General features: G+C 38.8%; 1 pseudogene; it reads right to left on the bottom strand.

Annotated features, from left to right (window-relative positions):
* Positions 1-195: 195 nt before the first annotated feature.
* On the bottom strand, positions 196-18,774 carry LOC144513678 (cilia- and flagella-associated protein 337-like; annotated as a pseudogene).
* Between the last annotated feature and the right edge of the window lie 307 nt (positions 18,775-19,081).

The raw sequence follows: 19,081 nt of genomic DNA, 5'->3' as shown, positions 1-19,081 counted from the left end.
CTGATGGATGTTGGGGGGGGGGAAGTCTCAGCTTACTGTGTGTCTCTGACTGCAATAATGCTGCAAGAGGAGCAGGCAAACATCAGTTCAGTTCATTTTCATTTGGAGGGGGGTAGAGACAGAGAGAGAGGCATATATAATGTAGCTTACACTGCCCAGATAATGATTAGGGAAGAAATGCATCTCACCTTTAGTTCACCTCGTTAATCCCTCAGTCTTGTCAGGATTGATGGCATCAGAAAGATGTGTTTTTACATTCAGAATTTCATGATCAGGCATACTCAGAGGATCAATCAGAACCTGATAGGGGACAGCAGGATGTTTCCATGAAGAGGGGATGTGGACGCTCCAGCTCTCAGGCTGCCCAAAGGTCCCTGGGGACAAAGACCAGCATTTTCCTTTTTCAATGTTTTTCCAAATTGCACGGCATGGTGCTGAAGGAATGTGACAGAGTCAAAGCTGTGGCTTCATAAAATGTCACAATGTCTGAATCCATTTGAAATCATGTATCTGCAGTGCCCTGCAGCACACCTCCTACAGACACACAGGGACACTGAAGCTTTATTTTCAAAGTGTTATGAATCAGTTGAAAAAATAAATGTCAAATTATTATTTTCATTTTAAGATTATTATTATAGCTGGTGGTTATTGTCAGATACAGTCCACATTGGTACATAAAAACAATCTTATTTTTTCCATTTTCGCCAAATAAATATGAATGGCATTTCCTTACATGCAACTATTTCTTAAAAAGGTGTTAAAATATCTAGATAGATGTGAATCTTACTTTTATTCTTCCTGTCTACTTTCTGTCAGTGGGAAAAGCTGAAGATCACTGACTTCTACAAAAAACTGATCATTACTGTACAAAGAAAATAATGTCATACACAAATTTAAATGATCTGCTTTGTGCCCATCTATCTTGTAGAAGCTATGGATGCAGTTTTTCAAAAAGTGGATGTCTCGAAATGGGCTCACACTCTTCCCTTGGCTATTAAAAGGCATTTAGAGAAGAGTTGTAGTGGATGTACGACAAGGCTGGATTACCAACGAGACAGTGACAGCTGATTTAAGGAATAGTTTAACATTTTGGGAAATACAAGAGTTAGATGAGAAGATTGATACCGCTCTCGTTGTGCATTAAATATGAAGCTACAGCCAGCAGCCAGTTAGCTTAGCTTAGCACAAACAGCTGGGCACAGTGGAACTTCCTGTTGAACTATACGGCTCCTGAAATCCCCAGGTTTGCTGTGTCATTGGGTTAGTGGTAATTATTTTAAATGTTTTTTTTGTTTGTTGCTTGCAATGTTACATTTAGCATTTAGGTAGATCCTGCATCACTACCTGATTGAATGGCCTCTTTAAAAAATCTAATCTTAATACATTTACTTATTTATGTAATATTGTGCTTACAATGTCTATATTCCTAACTTTATTTGTGTGATTACCAAAATGTAACTGCCACACTGTAAACCTGGAGCCAGGACGTATAGTAACGTATGAGTAAATGTTTGTTTACCAGCTCTCTAGGCAAATATAACGAAGCTGTAGTCTGCTGTGTGCACTTGTAGCCTACTTGATGGACACTTAAAGGTGACAGGGCACATACACAATGCAGAGTGGGAGGAAGGGGGGTACCATAAGGGGCCCTCAGCGCATTTTTACCCCAGGCCCCTTAGTGAGTTAATCCAGCCATGTGTACCGTCACACTGGAATGAGCATGCCCACAAATAACAGCATTTCCACCTTTAGCACTGCACCATACTCAAGTTAATGTGGTTTGCATGAACATTATTAATGGCTAGAAAGACAGGATTGACAGATGCAAAAATGACACCAACCAATGAATTCTCCATGTGCACTCCAAAGGCGCACAGTGTAGTCTGCGGATGAAGTAAGCACCACTTGATCATTGTCAACAATCTGCAGGCTGGACCAGAATAAAGAGACATGAGATGAAATGAGAGAAGGCATTTCTGGCAGAGAACTCTAAATCATCCACTCCGTTGATATGTCTGATGGCAGATGCACCCCGGGCAGCATCTCGCCTATACTGATCGTCTGTTTAAGACCTTCCCACACACAGTTTCTACTATACTTTGTTTGTCTATATTGCAGCAGAAGGACGTTGTGCTGCTCCTGCTGCCCCGACACCTCAGACTGAGAATGATTGGTTCCACTAAGGAGGTCTTTTAAGTACTATACAAAGCTAAAAGTTAAGGACACAACCCAAAGTCTAATTGCTGTTTGACTGCAGTTACAATTTGAAACTTAAAACAAGATGAATTTGTGACTGTTGTGTATTTTACATACCCAGTAATTCTGCTGGTGTGGGCACGCCAAAAGTGTTCAACTGAATGAATGTGAAAAAAAACAAACAGGACATGTCATTTTGCATGTTCTGATGGCAGTATCTATTCATATATTCTTCATATTTCAGTCAATGGAAAGAAAATAATGTAGCTAACCTCTAGGTGATTTTTGCTCAGGGGCAAACTTCTCCATGTTGTAAATATAGATGTAACCAATACGGTCAGCAGCGTACAGCAGCATGTCCTTGTCTGTTTTAGCCAGTTTTGTAATCTTCTGTTGGTATCGAGACTGCAAAATGAATAATAAATAAATGAAAAAAAATGTTTAAGTGCTTTTCAGTCATAGCACTGATAGTTAACTATTTATATTCATTATTTGGCTATGGCTGACAAACTGCTACCCTCCTGCAGACAGACTTAATACATATCCCCAGATTACACTCCATATAAAATATGTCTGGCAAACAAACTGTAGAAACTAATCATCAAGGAACAATAATACATGAACATAAAAGCACCTTGAAATGGTTAAGAGTCATTGTTGCTAGGTAACAAAACACAAGTGGGTTATAATAGCAAAGCAAAAATGTTGTTTTAAAGGTTTTTTTGTGAAAAATTGAAAAACATTTTATGTTTGATAGCCTCAAAACACAATTATTGCTTTCTTTAGGAGGATTTCAGCACATTTTACAGTATTTCAGCTCATGCCCCCATGTTCACCCACCTCCCAATATTAAGAGTCCCTGCTTTGCATTATGTAGCTGCAAGGAAGGTACCTGCTAGTTGTTAAAAAAAACTAGAACAAAGTAAAGAAACAGTGCGCCACACATTATACTGTTTAATCAGCTATTTTGAAGGTAAAAGTAAGAACAGGGAAACTGGAGTGTTATGCCTTAATATCCAAAAGTGAAACCAAGAAATGTTGTTGAGTTAAATATCTTACAGCTTTGAAGCTGCCCACAAATTTTCCTCCACTGAGCACATTCCAGAGATTTATGCAACCTTAAAAAGAGAAAACATATAATTAACAGTGTACTGAAAGACATTGTGAAAGGTTGTAAAATGCAATCATACGCTGTAATCAGTGCTGTTATTAACACTGACCCATGGCTCCAGACGACAGCAGAGCTGTAGCCGAGGAAAAAGTGCTGTAACTTGGAGTTCTTTAGGAAAATGATGCTTGGAACACTTGTATCCAGTCCTGTGTAACAGACAAAAAAACATCAAACAAATGCAATGTTCTGAACACATCAGAGTTTTTATTGACTATATTCGTCTTTCGCTTTGCTCCAAAAATCACCTTTAACATTTTGGTGTTCAGCTAGAAGAGGGCTGACAAACCGACACTGTATACGTCCAGACACCACATTCCACACTATTATCTCTCCATCATAGCTGCTGGTGGCGATGAGAGATGGAGGACTCTGCGCCACACAAAGGATGTCATCCTTATGGCCATTTTTCTGAGGACAGACAAAGTGTGAGTCTCTCTAAACAACAGAATAAGAAGTTCAATAGTTCAACCACAGTAGTTGTATGTCCATTAACTTCCAATTTATGGAAGATTGTTGTCTTTGTTTTTTATGTAAAAAAGATATAGTGTATTACATGTCTTATCACTTCAGCATGTTTTTAACCAACCGTAGAAATGTGTTCAAAGCTTCAAAGATGACACTGGCAAGGAAAGTGCAAAGTTTCATAACCAAATAGTATTTTCTAACAGATAAAGCCTGATATGGAACTAATGGTACAGAACCTTAAATAAATACTAGATATCTTGTTTCTTTGGTCTCTGGAAAAAGGGAAGTGAAAGCGAAATATCGCATATTTCCCACTATTTTAACCATACCAATTAAAGAAATGATCAAGGAGTTTGCACAACACACAGAATAAGTAAGAAGAGGTGTGCACCAAAACTTCAAAGAGATGTCTATAAAGAGCCAAGGAGTCTTATTCAACAGTTGAGAGATTGGTGGGTGAACAATGTTATGACTGTGTATGAATGTCAAAGAGGTTTCATTGAAGTCTTGCTTTTTCTTACAGCACTGGCAAAGTGTGTCACACATTTTGAATCGACTGATTTGATGTCAAACCCTTGAGCAAACAAGCCAAACATGACTCCTGCCACTGTATTTCACATCGACACAAAGCAATCCATCTTGTGCTTTACAGTATGCGCTTCTTTCACTGAACTCAACAGGAATATGTTACACGGAGCGATGCTGCCAACAAGAAACTGTACACGAATCAGGAAAAGCAGATGGCAATTTTGACATAGGCACTGATAAGTGAAATTACTGTACAATATATTCAAAGACCAGGCACAATATTTAGCTGAACTGGGATGTTTTAAAATATTAATGAGATGCAACACAACACTGACCATCTGGAGAAACAAAAAAAATCACAAAGACACAAATATCTACAGAACAACCCATTGATCTTCCTCCTGCAGGCCATTAATGAAAAAAACAATTCCAAGAGAGGGCTCTGTAGATAATCAAAGGCGTCACGTTTCTTTCTGGCCTCTGTAATGCATTATTTCTGCTCTGTTAATGGGCCTCTTTGGGGGGTGAGTGTACCCTCCAGCCATAATGACAGAGATGGAAGGGGACTCACCTCCTACAATGGATCATACAGCAGTACTTAGAATGAATGTTCCCTCCTACAGCTCATGTAGAGAGAGAACTGCCCTGCTGTCAGAGGTAGTCGGACCACTTTATACTGGTAAAATCAGATAAAGGCACTCTAGTCTGTGTGATATTATTGAGGACTAAAGGGACAGTGTTGAGAGCATTAAGCTGCATTCATTATTGTAGTTGGTGATTTTACCTGAAAGTGTGTTTAGAATAGTAGAAATGTTTAGGAAAATTAGTTTAGTTATTTGTAAAATATCCTAACAATTACTTGATTGATTGCCATGTAATTCGGTCCAGATATCCATGGTGCTCGGACGATAAATCCACATGATTTTTGGTGATCCCCTGACATTTCGACTAGCGCCACCATTAGGACAACATGTTCATTTGTCCCATACTTTGTTCCGTGACCAAGTACCTGCAAAACTAATGACACCCATCTACCTCAGCTGCACTTTATGTTTAGTGATAATGAGCAAATGTTAAAGCTAATGTTAAATGCTAACAACGCTAAACTAAGATGGTAAGTTTTGTAAACATTATACCAGCTAAACGCCAGCATGCTAATGCAGATTAGCATTTAGCTCGAAAGCACCACTGCCTTAGTACAACAAATTGCTGGAGAGTCTTGCTTATTGATACAGCATAGTTGTTATATATATTATAAAATATAATATAATAGTAGTCTAAAGGTTGGGCATTCACATTAAATGAGTGGTTTCTTTCACAATTTACCAAATATAGATCCTCAATGATGAGAAATAGAATGGTGTTAGCAGCTATCTAACGTGCCTTGGATTACTAAACTGTGACATTTTAGAGGCTCTAATCATTTGTATTTATTAAGGTGCTGTTTGAGAAACGTGTGTTGCTTTTTGAATAGACAATAATCATGAGCCTACACTTTTGTTCTGAAACTAATCCTGATATAATTTTAAAAGTGTGCAAGAAAAAACTGCAGGGGATAAAATATTGAGCTAACCCTATAAGACACTGTGGTGGGAGTGCATAGGGCACACCTTGTGTTCTAACTGAGTCAGTGATGAAAGCGTCTTTATATTTCAGTGAGAGCTCAGACTCTCTGGAGCAGAGCCTGCACAAACGACAGGTATACTGACAGGCCAAAGCTCGGCTGCACTGGGAATTAGACAAAGCAAAAAACTATGTGACGTGAGGACATCACCAATGATGTGTTGGGGAAAAGATTCTATATTAAACTATATATATATATATATATATATATATATATATATATATATATATATACACAACATGGGTACAGGAAGATGGCAAGAAATTAAAACATTTCAGTTTGTAATAGAAATTCTGAAAACCGAGAGAAATGGGACACAGGGAGAATAAAAGGGATGGGGTAACTTGCTTGAGTTGAAAAAAAAGGAAATCTGCAGGCGATGCTTCACTGTAGGGCAGAGATCAAGGAGGCTTTGTTACCCATCTCGCTCTGAGATTTCTAGCAAGTCAGCAAAAAGGAATCTTAGGACCAAAGACTACAGTGTCCTCCGTGGGTCTGTGTAATATGAACACGCAGCGGGCAGGCAAGCTTTATCATTACAGGCCTGAAGGTGCACCAGTGACTGAGGCAGAGCCAGAAAGAACTGGTCAAGCACCTCTATATAATACACAATGATGAGCGTTTAAATGGTGTACTGCAGAGCTTTGTTAATTATTTTATATACTACTGGCTTTATAAATGTAGAAATATGGATCCTTGTAACCACTGCTGTCATAAAAATTTAATGGAGTAACAAGCATAATATTTGTCTCTGAAATGTAGTGGAGAGGAACTACAAAGTGACATAAAATGGTAATACTCAGGTGAAGTACCTGAAATACCTCAAAGTTGTACTTAAGTCAAAATACGTCATTATTTTCCATCACTAGCAGATTTTCTAAAAGTATTTTTATAAATAAAAAATACAGAGTAGCAACCAAATGAGATGAATGCAGTGGTAATTGAATAACAGAGCTCTCTTGCCTGATGTGTGTGTGATCATGCATTCAGTTCACAACAAAAACACCCCATTTGTCCTCTTGTCACTTTAAACACGGAGAGCTGTGCTTTTTAGAAATGGAAGAATAACAATTGGATCCATACAATGTTCCTACCGCTGTTATCTCGTCCGCCTGAAATAAATGGCACAGGGGGAATACTAACTCTCAGTAGGAACCCATTGAACTACAGTGGCCTACCTTATTATTTTGGTCTGCCTAAATATCTATTCTCAAAGTTATCATCAAGACAATTGTCTGTTCATTAATCACCAGATCATCCTGCCATGAAGGCTGCGGCCTCTGGACGTGATGAAGGTCCTCAGGTATGTCCTGACAAAATACAGATGCACAGTCAGAAAACATCTCAATATTAATACATTATGTTATGTTTGGATGAGAAACATTGCTGGTAGAAAATCCTCATAGCACATTAAAATTCCTATTAACCAGACAATGACAAGAAGTGTCATGCAGCAAAAAAATGTGCACACTACTCTCTGGTTCTATAATGAAATTCAAAACAGGCTATATACAGCATGAACTCTCAGTAGATTTTTTTTGCTATTTCAGAATGGAGTTCAGCTGGTAATGACAATGTAAACAAATGCAAATGGTATGCAATACGATGGAGGGATGGAGGAATTGGAGAAATAATTGGAATGGGATTTCTGACACACAACTGACAAATAAAACCTAGCAGAACTCATGTCTTTTGTACTCACTGGGTAAATGTCAATCATCCGGTCCCGGCCGACAGACATCACATAGCTTCAAAAAAAGAATTTGCACAAGCTCAACTTGAATTAAAATGTATACTGAGCCAAGAACACTTGGCAAATATCACATCATTACTCACACATTCCTGTGAACTTGCAGAAAGATGCAGTCGCACACTTCGTGACATTCACCATCTACAGGAAAGATTGAAATATTTTTTCACAATTATTAGATAGTATAGTATTTCCAACTTTTTGTTTTGAGGAAGTAATGAAAATGTACAATACATACCCTTCTTTAGTGTCTTTAGGCACTGACCATTGTTGAAGTTCCAGATCTTTAAAGAGCCATCTCTTCCACCTGTGACGAGTCTGCAAACACAAGAACATACTGTAGTGTGATGAAGTAGTGGCTAAATATTATATTCACAAGCTGCTTCATGTACTGTACCTCCTCCCTTTGGGGTCAAAAGTCATGCATGTGATGGCAGAAAGGTTGTGTGTGCCTCCAAACTCGAAAACCTGACGCCCAGTGTCAAAATCCCAGACTTTTACAACCTGAGACAAGGAACGTTTTGAGTTAATTGTACAGTTGTTACACATCAGATAAATATGATTATGTTCCTGTTTTAACGCAGGCTGGATTCATTTTGTCAGTGGAAATGTGAAGTTGGGTCATCTATCTGCGTGTGTGATGTTGTAAAGCACATATTTACTCACAGATCCCTCAGTGCAGCTGACAACTTGACGGAACTCCTCATTGTAGCCACAGCACATTACAGTCTCATTATGTGAAACAGTCAGACGGCTGTGAAGCCGTGACCTTACAGAGGCAAGAGATAATAAAATGAATAAAAGGGAGATGAATGTTGAACTGCTGCAGTCATCTCTGAAGAAACAAAAATCTTAGTTGTTGTATCTTTTGGGTGAAAGTGAGATGTTAATCCCTCAATAGGAAATCTTCAAATGCATCAGCTGTTTTTTTTGTTTTAGAACATCACAAACCATCATTCTTAAATTAGTTCAGTTGAGGAATATGTTTTCAAAATATCTTCAGAGTACATTGGGTTATATGATGAATAAAGCACAAAGGCACGACAGCCAACCTTATCTTCAGGGAGAGCACAGCCATACAGTCTGCTGCAATGTAAAAGGATTCCAGAGCAGAGGAGTACGAGCATGCAGATATGTCACCATGAATCCCGCTGGCTTTGGGGTCTGCTGTAAACAGGCAACACTGATCTTGAATATCCCAAATCTGAAATTGGAACAGTGAACAGCGATAGAAGAAGTATTCACATAATTCACCTAAGCAAAAGCAATACCAAACTATATTACAAGTAGAGGTACAGAAGCATTAGCCATAATGGGTACTTAAAGTATCAAAATACTAAACTTATCATGCAGAATGGCTCCTGTCTGTGTTATATTATACTACGGCATCATTATAATTAACATACGTAAGCAGCATTTCAACAGGTTGGGGTGGAGCTAATTTATTCTGTAGTTTAATCTTCAATTTAAGGTCCTATGACATGCTGCTTTTTGGATGCTTTTATATAGGCCTTAGTGGTCCCCTAACACTGTATCTGAAGTCTCTTTTATATAGACCTTAGTGGTCCCCTAATACTGTATCTGAAGTCTCTTTTATATAGGCCTTAGTGGTCCCCTAATACTGTATCTGAAGTCTCTTTTATATAGACCTTAGTAGTCCCCCTAATACTGTATCTGAAGTCTCTTTTATATAGGCCTTAGTGAGTCCCCCTAATACTGTATCTGAAGTCTCTTTTATATAGGCCTTAGTGGTCCCCTAATACTGTATCTGAAGTCTCTTTTATATAGGCCTTAGTAGTCCCCTAATACTGTATCTGAAGTCTCTTTTATATAGACCTTAGTGGTCCCCTAATACTGTATCTGAAGTCTCTTTTATATAGACCTTAGTGGTCCCCCTAATACTGTATCTGAAGTATCTTTTATATAGGCCTTAGTGGTCCCCTAATACTGTATCTGAAGTCTCTTTTATATAGGCCTTAGTGGTCCCCCTAATACTGTATCTGAAGTCTCTTTTATATAGACCTTAGTGGTCCCCTAATACTGTATCTGAAGTCTCTTTTATATAGGCCTTAGTGGTCCCCTAATACTGTATCTGAAGTCTCTTTTATATAGACCTTAGTGGTCCCCTAATACTGTATCTGAAGTCTCTTTTATATAGACCTTAGTGGTCCCCTAATACTGTATCTGAAGTCTCTTTTATATAGACCTTAGTGGTCCCCTAATACTGTATCTGAAGTCTCTTTTATATAGACCTTAGTGGTCCCCCTAATACTGTATCTGAAGTCTCTTTTATATAGACCTTAGTGGTCCCCTAATACTGTATCTGAAGTCTCTTTCCCCAAAATTCAGCCTTGGTGCAGAATTACAGCCACTAGAGCCAGTCCCACAATGAGCTTTCCTTAGGATGTGCCATTTCTGTGTCTGTAGCTTTAAATACTATTGAGGAGGAGAGGGGGGGGCAAGGTGGAGGATGGGGGTGTGGCCTTGACCAACTGCCATGCTTCACTCGTTTGCAAGCCATGATGTCTCTCTCTTTCTCATGGGTGGGCCAAATTCTCTGGGTGGGCAAAGCAGAGAAAGAGGAGGAAACCTTTCCCCTTATGACGTCATAAAGGGAAGATTCAGATCGGCCCATCTGAGCTTTCATTTTCTCAAAGGCAGAGCAGGATACCCAGGGCTCGGTTTACACCTATCACCATTTCTAGCCACTGGGGGACCATAGGCAGGCTGAGGGGAACTCATGTTAATGTTACAAAACCTCATAAAGTGAAATGTTCATGCCATGGGACCTTCAAACATCAGGTTTTATAAACTGATTATACATGTCTGGGTAAAACCTTAATCTTAAAAGTAACTAATAACTTTAGCCGTCATAGTGGAATGTAAAATGTAAAAACTCAAGTACTGTAAACTCAAACTTGTGTCTCAAACTTTTACTGAAGTACAAAACTTGTGTATGTATTTCCACCACAGCAGTTCAGTAATATAAATGCTGTACTTCTTTGGATCATTTAGAACAGCGATTCCCAAAGTGTGGTGCGCACACCCCTTGGGGTGCTTGAGGTGCCTCTAGGGGGTGGACGAGAGGAAAAATGTAATGGTGTAATAACTACACCAATACTTTTTAGTGGGATTTTTCATGAAATAAAAAGCTAAAATTGAAAACATTGCTTTATAAATTTTGAATTAAAAACTTACATTTTAATAAATAAATACTGTAAATGTACCCAAAATGCACTTCAGTTCCTGCCAGTCAGGCTGTCTTTACATAATGTACGTGTAGGGTAACATTGCTAGCTTTAACGTTGTATGTATGCCTACTAGCTAGCCTACTAGCTGAAATAGTTTATTTACGCAAATATGCACAACTGGCTAAAATCAGGGAAAACTGTAAGGTGGGACATCTAAAGTTATAAGTCATGAAAGAGGAGCTAGAAAGAGAGAGACTGAGGAATCGGAGACGAGAGAAACGGGGAGATGCGTTGGGCCGAAAGGACCGGGACCGGGAGAAGAAACTGAGTGGGAGACAGAGAAAGATGAGATGAGGGAGACTGAAAAGGAGGATCGGAGAGCACAGGCAAATCAAGAGGACATATGCTCATCATCCAGGCAAGTAGGGAAAAGAGGCAATGAGACTGGGCATCAGACTGGAAGAAAACAAAGGAAATATGATGAAACTTATTTGGGTCTGGGCTTCACTTGGACTGGCGATGCAGATTGCCCAAAGCCACAGTGTGTGGTGTGTATGAAGCCCTTATCTACGTTGACCGCCTGAACACAAAGCATGCCAATGTAAGTCAAAAGCCCCTTAATTTAATTTGGCCATAAAAAGAAAAAGATCAGTGGTGCATCAACCCAGTCAGGATGCAGAAGGGGGTGCGTTGCCTAAAAAGTTTGGGAACCGCTGATTTAGAACATACAAAATCAGCAAAACACAAAAAATGAGTCATGAATTACTTTCACGGTTCTGTCTATGGAGACAGAGAAGATCTGACTGTCCTCTGAGAAGATGCAGAGGTAGGTGATGGGAGCAGAGTGTCCTTTCAAAACGCTGGTTGGTTTCCTGAAAAAATAAAAACAGAATCAGGAGGAGAGGCCTTTAAATGTCATGTTAATTGTCTTGAAGAAAGACCACTGACATCTGGCTCCTCACCCCGAAAAATGTGGGTTCCACATGCGTATGAGTCTGTCCATGCCTCCAGTGACCAGCAAGCTGTGCTTCTGACAAAGGTCAAAGGTCTTGACACCTTTGTAGATGGTGAAAACGGTCTGGTCACATGCTGCCCGGAGCTGTGGAGTCCAGCTCAGTTGGACCTTCTTGGTCTTACCTTCATAGCAGGCCTCTCTGATCTCACCCAGCTGCTGCTCAGCATCTGTTAGAGGCAGCACACGGCCTCAAGAAGAAGAAAAAAAAGCATTTTATTGCCAGGCCATGTGTGTAAGCATCCATCAAACATGCTTTGTGGGGAAAGGGTAAGCTATTATCTGAACAAATTACAAAACTGGCAAGTGGACATGGCAAACCACACACACACACACACACACACACACACACACACACACACACACACACACACACACACACACACACACACGTGCTGGCATTGATTGGTGAATTTGTGATAGATGAGTCATCATGAGTCATCCCCCCCAGCTCTCCTACCAGGCTGAGTAATGTTCAACACCCAGTTTAATTAATGCACACTGTAGAGTTAAAGGACTAAATGCCTTTTTTAATCATCATTTTCAATATTCATCACTTTTTATCGGAATCTTAAATCAGTCACGGAGAATATGCATATGTGAGAACAGACATAAGTTTGTGTTTTAGGTCTATTAATTTACCTATAACGAGGGAGGACGATTCTTCATTTGATGAGGAGACAACAGCTTGAAAACCTTGAAAATATTTTGCCTGCAGTTAGAGAGAAGAGTTAGTTGCTTGCTAGTCTGTTTAAGGATGTTAAACGCCACACCATTGAACACAACTTGGTACACAACTTCTGCAGATATTGTAATATGTCATTTGGCTGAACTTAAATTAATTTCTTTGTAAGGGAAGTGGAAAGGTAAAATGTCACCTGTGTTACCCAGTCCTGATGAACCTTCCATCTGACAAATGTCACATTCGGGGAAAGCACTGCATTGTCAACCGCTATGTTGGGCATATTTTCAATCTTAGGTAATTTATTCCATAATCTATAAAAAGAGAAGTTGAGATGTGCAATCAGGCCTGAAACTGTGTCACATTTTCTGAGACACAAAGCCTGTGCAATACATATCATTTATTTGATTGTCGGGGGACATACAGGAAGCAAAGGTATTATTTTCCACCACATTTGGAAGTTCCTGTGATAGTCGACTGCCTACCTGGCTTTCAGTAGTTCACAGAGTCCATAGACTCAGTTATCTACTTTAACCAGAAACAGTGCACAATCCCTACTGTCAAAAACACTCCATCTATCAATCTCACATACATGTGCTTTTATCGGGAATACATTGAAATGTGCCACATTTAACTGAAAAAAGAGAAATACAAAATAGCTTTTTAAATGGAATTGGCCATGATACTGGTGCAATTCAATGACCTACCAGTCAATGAAGTATACTGATTCATTGGAACAACTAATATACTGCATGACACATTCCCAAAGGTTTGTACAGTATAGCCTGGGGGAATTATAAAATCCAATGCATTTTCTTTAATGAAATTTAAAGAAATATGAATTTCACAGCTACAAATCTAATATACAGCGGAATACATTATCTCAGTAATAGCTACTTAATAAATTAACAATATTCTTACTGAATTGGAGACATTTTAGTACTCAATGTGATTGAAGGCAAAAAACATATTTCCTTATACTGCTCCAGAAATCTGCCTATCAAAGCTCAATATTTCATATTTTTTGTGATTTGATCAATACATTGTTATATTTTCAAGAAAACATGACAATTGCATTAGGGAATTCAACGTTGGTGTGATGGCTAATTGAATAAGTGAAATAAGAGTGCATGTGTGTAGTAAGTATTTAGAAAAGCATAAATACCTGAGGGTATCTCCAACAGAGGATATTAAAATGATAGTCACACATCCCTGAAAGAAGTAACCCCCGCCAGTATTAATCTAGTGGAATATAATAAATGATTCTTGTTTGAGAATTGGATCAGGTCTGAACAAAAGGACCTACCTCCATGTCTCCATACAGAACACAACATTTATCAGGGCCAGTGTAGCTATTGAGAAAAAAAAACAAACCATTAATGTGACTTATTGTGACATTTGGAACAAATGTTAACATGCAGTTATGTTGCTCACCCGTAATCTAATGTCAAAGGCACTGTGTCTAGTGCATTGATCTGGCAATAAGGCTCCAGAGTGGAAAGCTCATAAAGTTGGATCTCTCTGTCCCTGGAAGATAACGAAGACACACACACACACACACACACACACACACAATAAACAAAGCTAGAATAGTCTGGAACCTGCAGTAAGAGTAAGCCTAATCAATGTACGCAATAAATCCTTTGGTCTTTAAGTCATTTTTATTTTTCATATTACCCCGTTCCGATCATCAGCTTGTTGAACTCTGTCATCAGAGTAAAATCACTTGCCCACTTTGACTTCCTGTTTGCAGGTCCTTCCTTCTGTAAGATATGAACAAATCAATATGTCACAAACGTCCCACGTTTCATAGGTAGAGGTAGATTTGATGCAATACGATAGAATAGACTATATAGAATATTTGTGAAGATACAGCTGTAGGTTGCCAATTAATATAGTATATAATATAGTATGCTTACTGAATATAGTGAAAAGTGTTATGATCTTTTGTCCTCACTATACATACAGAAGAGTGACAAAATAACACAATCATCATAAACCTTCTATACATATGGACAATATTAGAGGCAAAGTCTGGTTTGGCCTATAGACCTCCATTGTTCCATGTATCAGCTAATTTAAATAGCTCACGCTATTGTATTGTGTCAACAGTTAACCTAATTTAATTTTGTATGTGGCATTTTCTTTTGCGGGGTGCAAATGTTCCACCAAAACAACTTCCTTCCCGAGACTATTTTGCAGAGCCACCGTCACTGTGCCCAAAACGATTGTGATTGGTTTAAAGACCAAGCCAGAGCGTTTTCTTTTCTCCTATCCCAGAATGTGTCTGTGGTGTAGCCAGACATTACTCCACATCGCTGTGGAGATAGGTCTGGCAATGCTAGACTAGGGATTGTTAACAATAAGAAAAATATAGAATGACACCAGACTTATCTTTAAAGTGTTCAGGTAAATGTACAAAAGTTAAAACATACAAACATGTTTTTTGGTCTTCAGGGGTTTAAGTTCAGGGTTCCAGTAGCAAACAACCCCGTCTTCTCGCACTGTTACAACGGTCCCATCATGGGTGGGGTGGATGTTGACGATGGGGATGCCATGACCCAACGCCTTCATAGTGGCTGGCAGGGTGAAAGCCACCTGCTTACTGCGTCTTTCAGTTTCCTGCTTCTCTTTGTACTCCTGCATCATGTGTGTGCTGAACTCGCCCTGCGTCACATGAAAAACAGGTAATGTTCAGGTTGACTATCCTGCATGATGATAGTCAAAACATTTTATCATGGTTAAATGTGCAAGGGTGTTAGGTTTAGTAAAGTACGGGCAACACAAAAGGCTTCAAAAAATAAAATAAAAAATGAAAGCGTGTAGATGATGATATAATTTCCTACATTTTAACTATGCATATCAATCTAGAAATGATCACAACATGCTTTTCAAATTAATAGTAGTCATATAGAAATGGTGGTGACATCAGGGATCATGTTGGAGATAAGTGTTTACACACACTTTTGATTGTCTTCTATAGCCATAGATAAATTCTATCAATCAAAAATAGAAATTCTGTGTAATTGCTGTAGGCTTTTATTAATTTACTAGCCTTATTTAAAGTCAGATTTTTTGTTTTTGTTGAGACCTCATACTTTATGACAGATAGGTCCTTCAGTGTCTTATATTTAATATGTGATTGATGTTCAATTATTGCATAAAAATAGGATTTTAATAAGTGAGGCGGACTATCACCAGGGAAAAAATACACCCTTGCGAGTGCAGTTGTAAAATTAACGATTTTACTCTGCAAATTAAAAAAACAAACCATACTCCAGTGTTACACCAGAGAACTGGAAATATCTTCCAGTCACTTCTTTAAAATTTGCAAACCAGGACATTATGTTTCTGCTTTACAATCCATAAAACCTGTTAAATCGACAAATTATCCAGTTGAAGAAAAAAACACTGACAAGATCATTAAGTTAAGAGTCAAGAGTGAATACAGTGCAGACTATCACTTGGGAAACAATCTCCTTTGAGTCAACACAAGACAAATGTGTTATTGCACCGTCAACTTGGCATTAGAAAAGCTGATGAGTTCCAGTGAGTTCCAGTTAACCTGCTACAAATCCTTACTGCATTACAGTTGTCAAAATAACCCTGTCACATCATAGTGGTCTATTGCAAATTCCTGGTTTTAGCATGCATGAGAAGTGTCATAACTAAGGCAATCTCTTTAATAAAAGGCTGCATGCTCCATAAGAAACAAATACGAATTTCATCTCACCCATGAAATCCTTCCTTGGCCTGAATAATCAATCTTCTTAAATAACCCTTGCATCTGTGCATTGCTCTGTGAAATTCAAAGAACAAAAGAATAAAGAACAATAACATTTATTGTCAATTATTCAGGTAAGCTTGTTGTCAATTGCAAAGAAGTGAGACACAGAGAACGCAGAGATGTGAGAATCTGAGAGAGAGAGAGAGTAAGATATAAAGAGAAATGTCACACTGTCTTACTGTCTTCGGCAAACCCAAACACTTCTTTACTATACGGCCAAAATTCTTCGCATCAATGGATCTCAAGCCACCCGTTTCAAAATCCTTTACAGGGAAAAAATACAATCAAATCTTCCAGAAATGAATAGTCAGACTGTCAGTGTGGTTTTAAAAAGATGTAGTTTATACAGTACCTCAAATGCTAGTTTCAATTTCTGGAGGTTGTCGAGTGATATTGTCTCATCAATCTTATTGGAAAGGAAGAATGGGGACATTATATGATGATGACATCAGCCAATTAATATTACAGGTTGATAATGAATATTCTAAGAAAATAGCACAATAATACCAGTAATAAAGTTTTACTGGCAACAATGCTCCTTCCAATTTTTTTTCAGTCTACTCACCAGGCAGTTCACACAGTCTGAGTGCTAGAGAGGAGATATTAAGACTATGTAATTACCAACACACATGATTAGGGCTCCACCTCTGAGTATTAATAATTATCTGTAAAGGTCACTGCAAGCCATCACCGGCTATGATATGTCTCTGAGATGCTTGATCAAGGCCTGATGATGAGCCATGCTCTCATGGTGTTAATGGCCTCTCTACAATTTGCCCCGGTTTCCTAGCAACGGGTCCTTGATCCATGACACTCTTCAAACTAGACTATCATTAATAAATAACAGGGATAAACAGCCTACTTCCTCACGGATGTAACTAGAGTCAAGGGTTCCCTATGTATCTCTGCTGAATTGCAGAGATAATTATTTTATCAGTCAAAGAGATGGAAGTGCTGAAAGTGTTCACATCACCTTGACTGCTTTCCAAATCCCTTTATTAGAACTGCATAACTCCTGAGCCTGTTCTGTTTAATCTGTCATGGCACATTGCTCATTACATTAAGCAGGAGTGTGACTGACATCTGCAACTGAAACTCCAGCCTCCTATAACAGTCCATCATTCCTGTCAGCTTGAAAGCTTGAATTTGAATATACAGGGGGTCCTTTTAAGTAGTTGGCCCAGCAACTATGTTTGTTTTACTTTGGCCTGAAACATGGGACAGATTGTCCTGCCGGATGCACTGTCATGTAAATTGATCATCAACTTGATTTAAAATGGCACTTTTGACATTACCTTACATTTATTCTGCAGTTCACCTTGTGAGTGAGATATGCTTCAGCTGTAGTTGAGTTTAAGCACTTTGGAGTCTGTAAAATGGTGAGTGTACTAATGTAGCACTCTAGTGACACCTTGAGGCTAAAAGCAGCAACTTTAACAATGTTGACTCAATGGGAAGGGGTTAAAATCCATGGCAGTGAAATAATCCAAATTTACCACAACTTTTCAGATGCAGAGATAGGTTGAAATATTTCACATTTACTTTTCTGATTTCACATTTAAATATATGTTGTATACCTTGAGGCTGCAGAGTCTGAGAGTTAGGTCAATACTGTGTTGTCGTCTAATGATTTGAACCTCATCTCCAAGTGTGACAGAGTGTCTCCGCCTGCTCTGTCTCAGCAGCTCTCGAACCAACCATTCAGGCTGTTCTTGTCTGTCCTCGCTGACACCCCCTCGTCTTGGTGCTGAGCAGTCATCTGTGACTTTCTCACCCCGACAGCCTGGCCCAGAAGTGCTTCTAGTCCTCCCCCCTGCACTCCACAGTTCAGAGAGATGCTGGAGGATTTGAGATGTTTTGATGAAATGCATGCACTGTTCCTATAGTGCATTGTTATTATGGGTAAACATTGTTTCGGCACTTATTAAATGTATATCGGAAGATCATTATTGTTGATCATTATTATTACTTGACGCTAGGGTAGCCAACATGGTTACAGACTACTTTAAAGTGTAAACTATTCATCAATCTATTTCATCTTAGGAGTGAAAGTTCCAGGTAACCAGACTTCCTGTACTACTATGGGAACTGCTCAGTGTTGCCACGGATGCAACTCAAGCACCATGACAACAGTAAACATTGTCTGAATATGACAAGGAAAGGCCTCAACCTATGGTCCCATTATCCCTTATCCAGACATTAAAACTCTAGAAATAAAGATAAAACTGGTACTAACAAAACTCAACAAAGACGTTTGATTTTATACTGGTGGTAAGGAGAGCAACAAAGCAGCAGATTACCTGGTCACATGTTGGGTTTCTAATCTTCCTGAAGCTGAAGAAGAGCGGGTCTTTTTGCCAAATGGCATCCTTGTTAGATGGTGTATCTTAAATGTATCTTGATGTGATGTAAACAGCAGACTTTAGTGCAGCACATTTCCTAGACAGAGCTCACATTAGTCTACCTGACACTCGCTCTAACATTACACCTGAGCAGAGCAGGTGGCCCCATAGTAACTAAGATACCAAGAGTGACATGTGAGACTACAAAACTAAAGACAGAAGGCTGCACGTACAAAGAGAGAAATAGCTTCGTTAAAGCCATATTCAATCTTGTTTAAAATAAAAAAAATAAATTGCACTGTTTACATTATACTTATATTATATTATGTATAT

Source organism: Sander vitreus, chromosome 3 (assembly GCF_031162955.1).
Source record: "Sander vitreus isolate 19-12246 chromosome 3, sanVit1, whole genome shotgun sequence".
Lineage (NCBI taxonomy): Eukaryota > Metazoa > Chordata > Actinopteri > Perciformes > Percidae > Sander > Sander vitreus.
The sequence above is the reverse complement of the archived record's forward strand: the minus strand, read 5'-3'. Positions and strand labels throughout refer to the sequence as shown.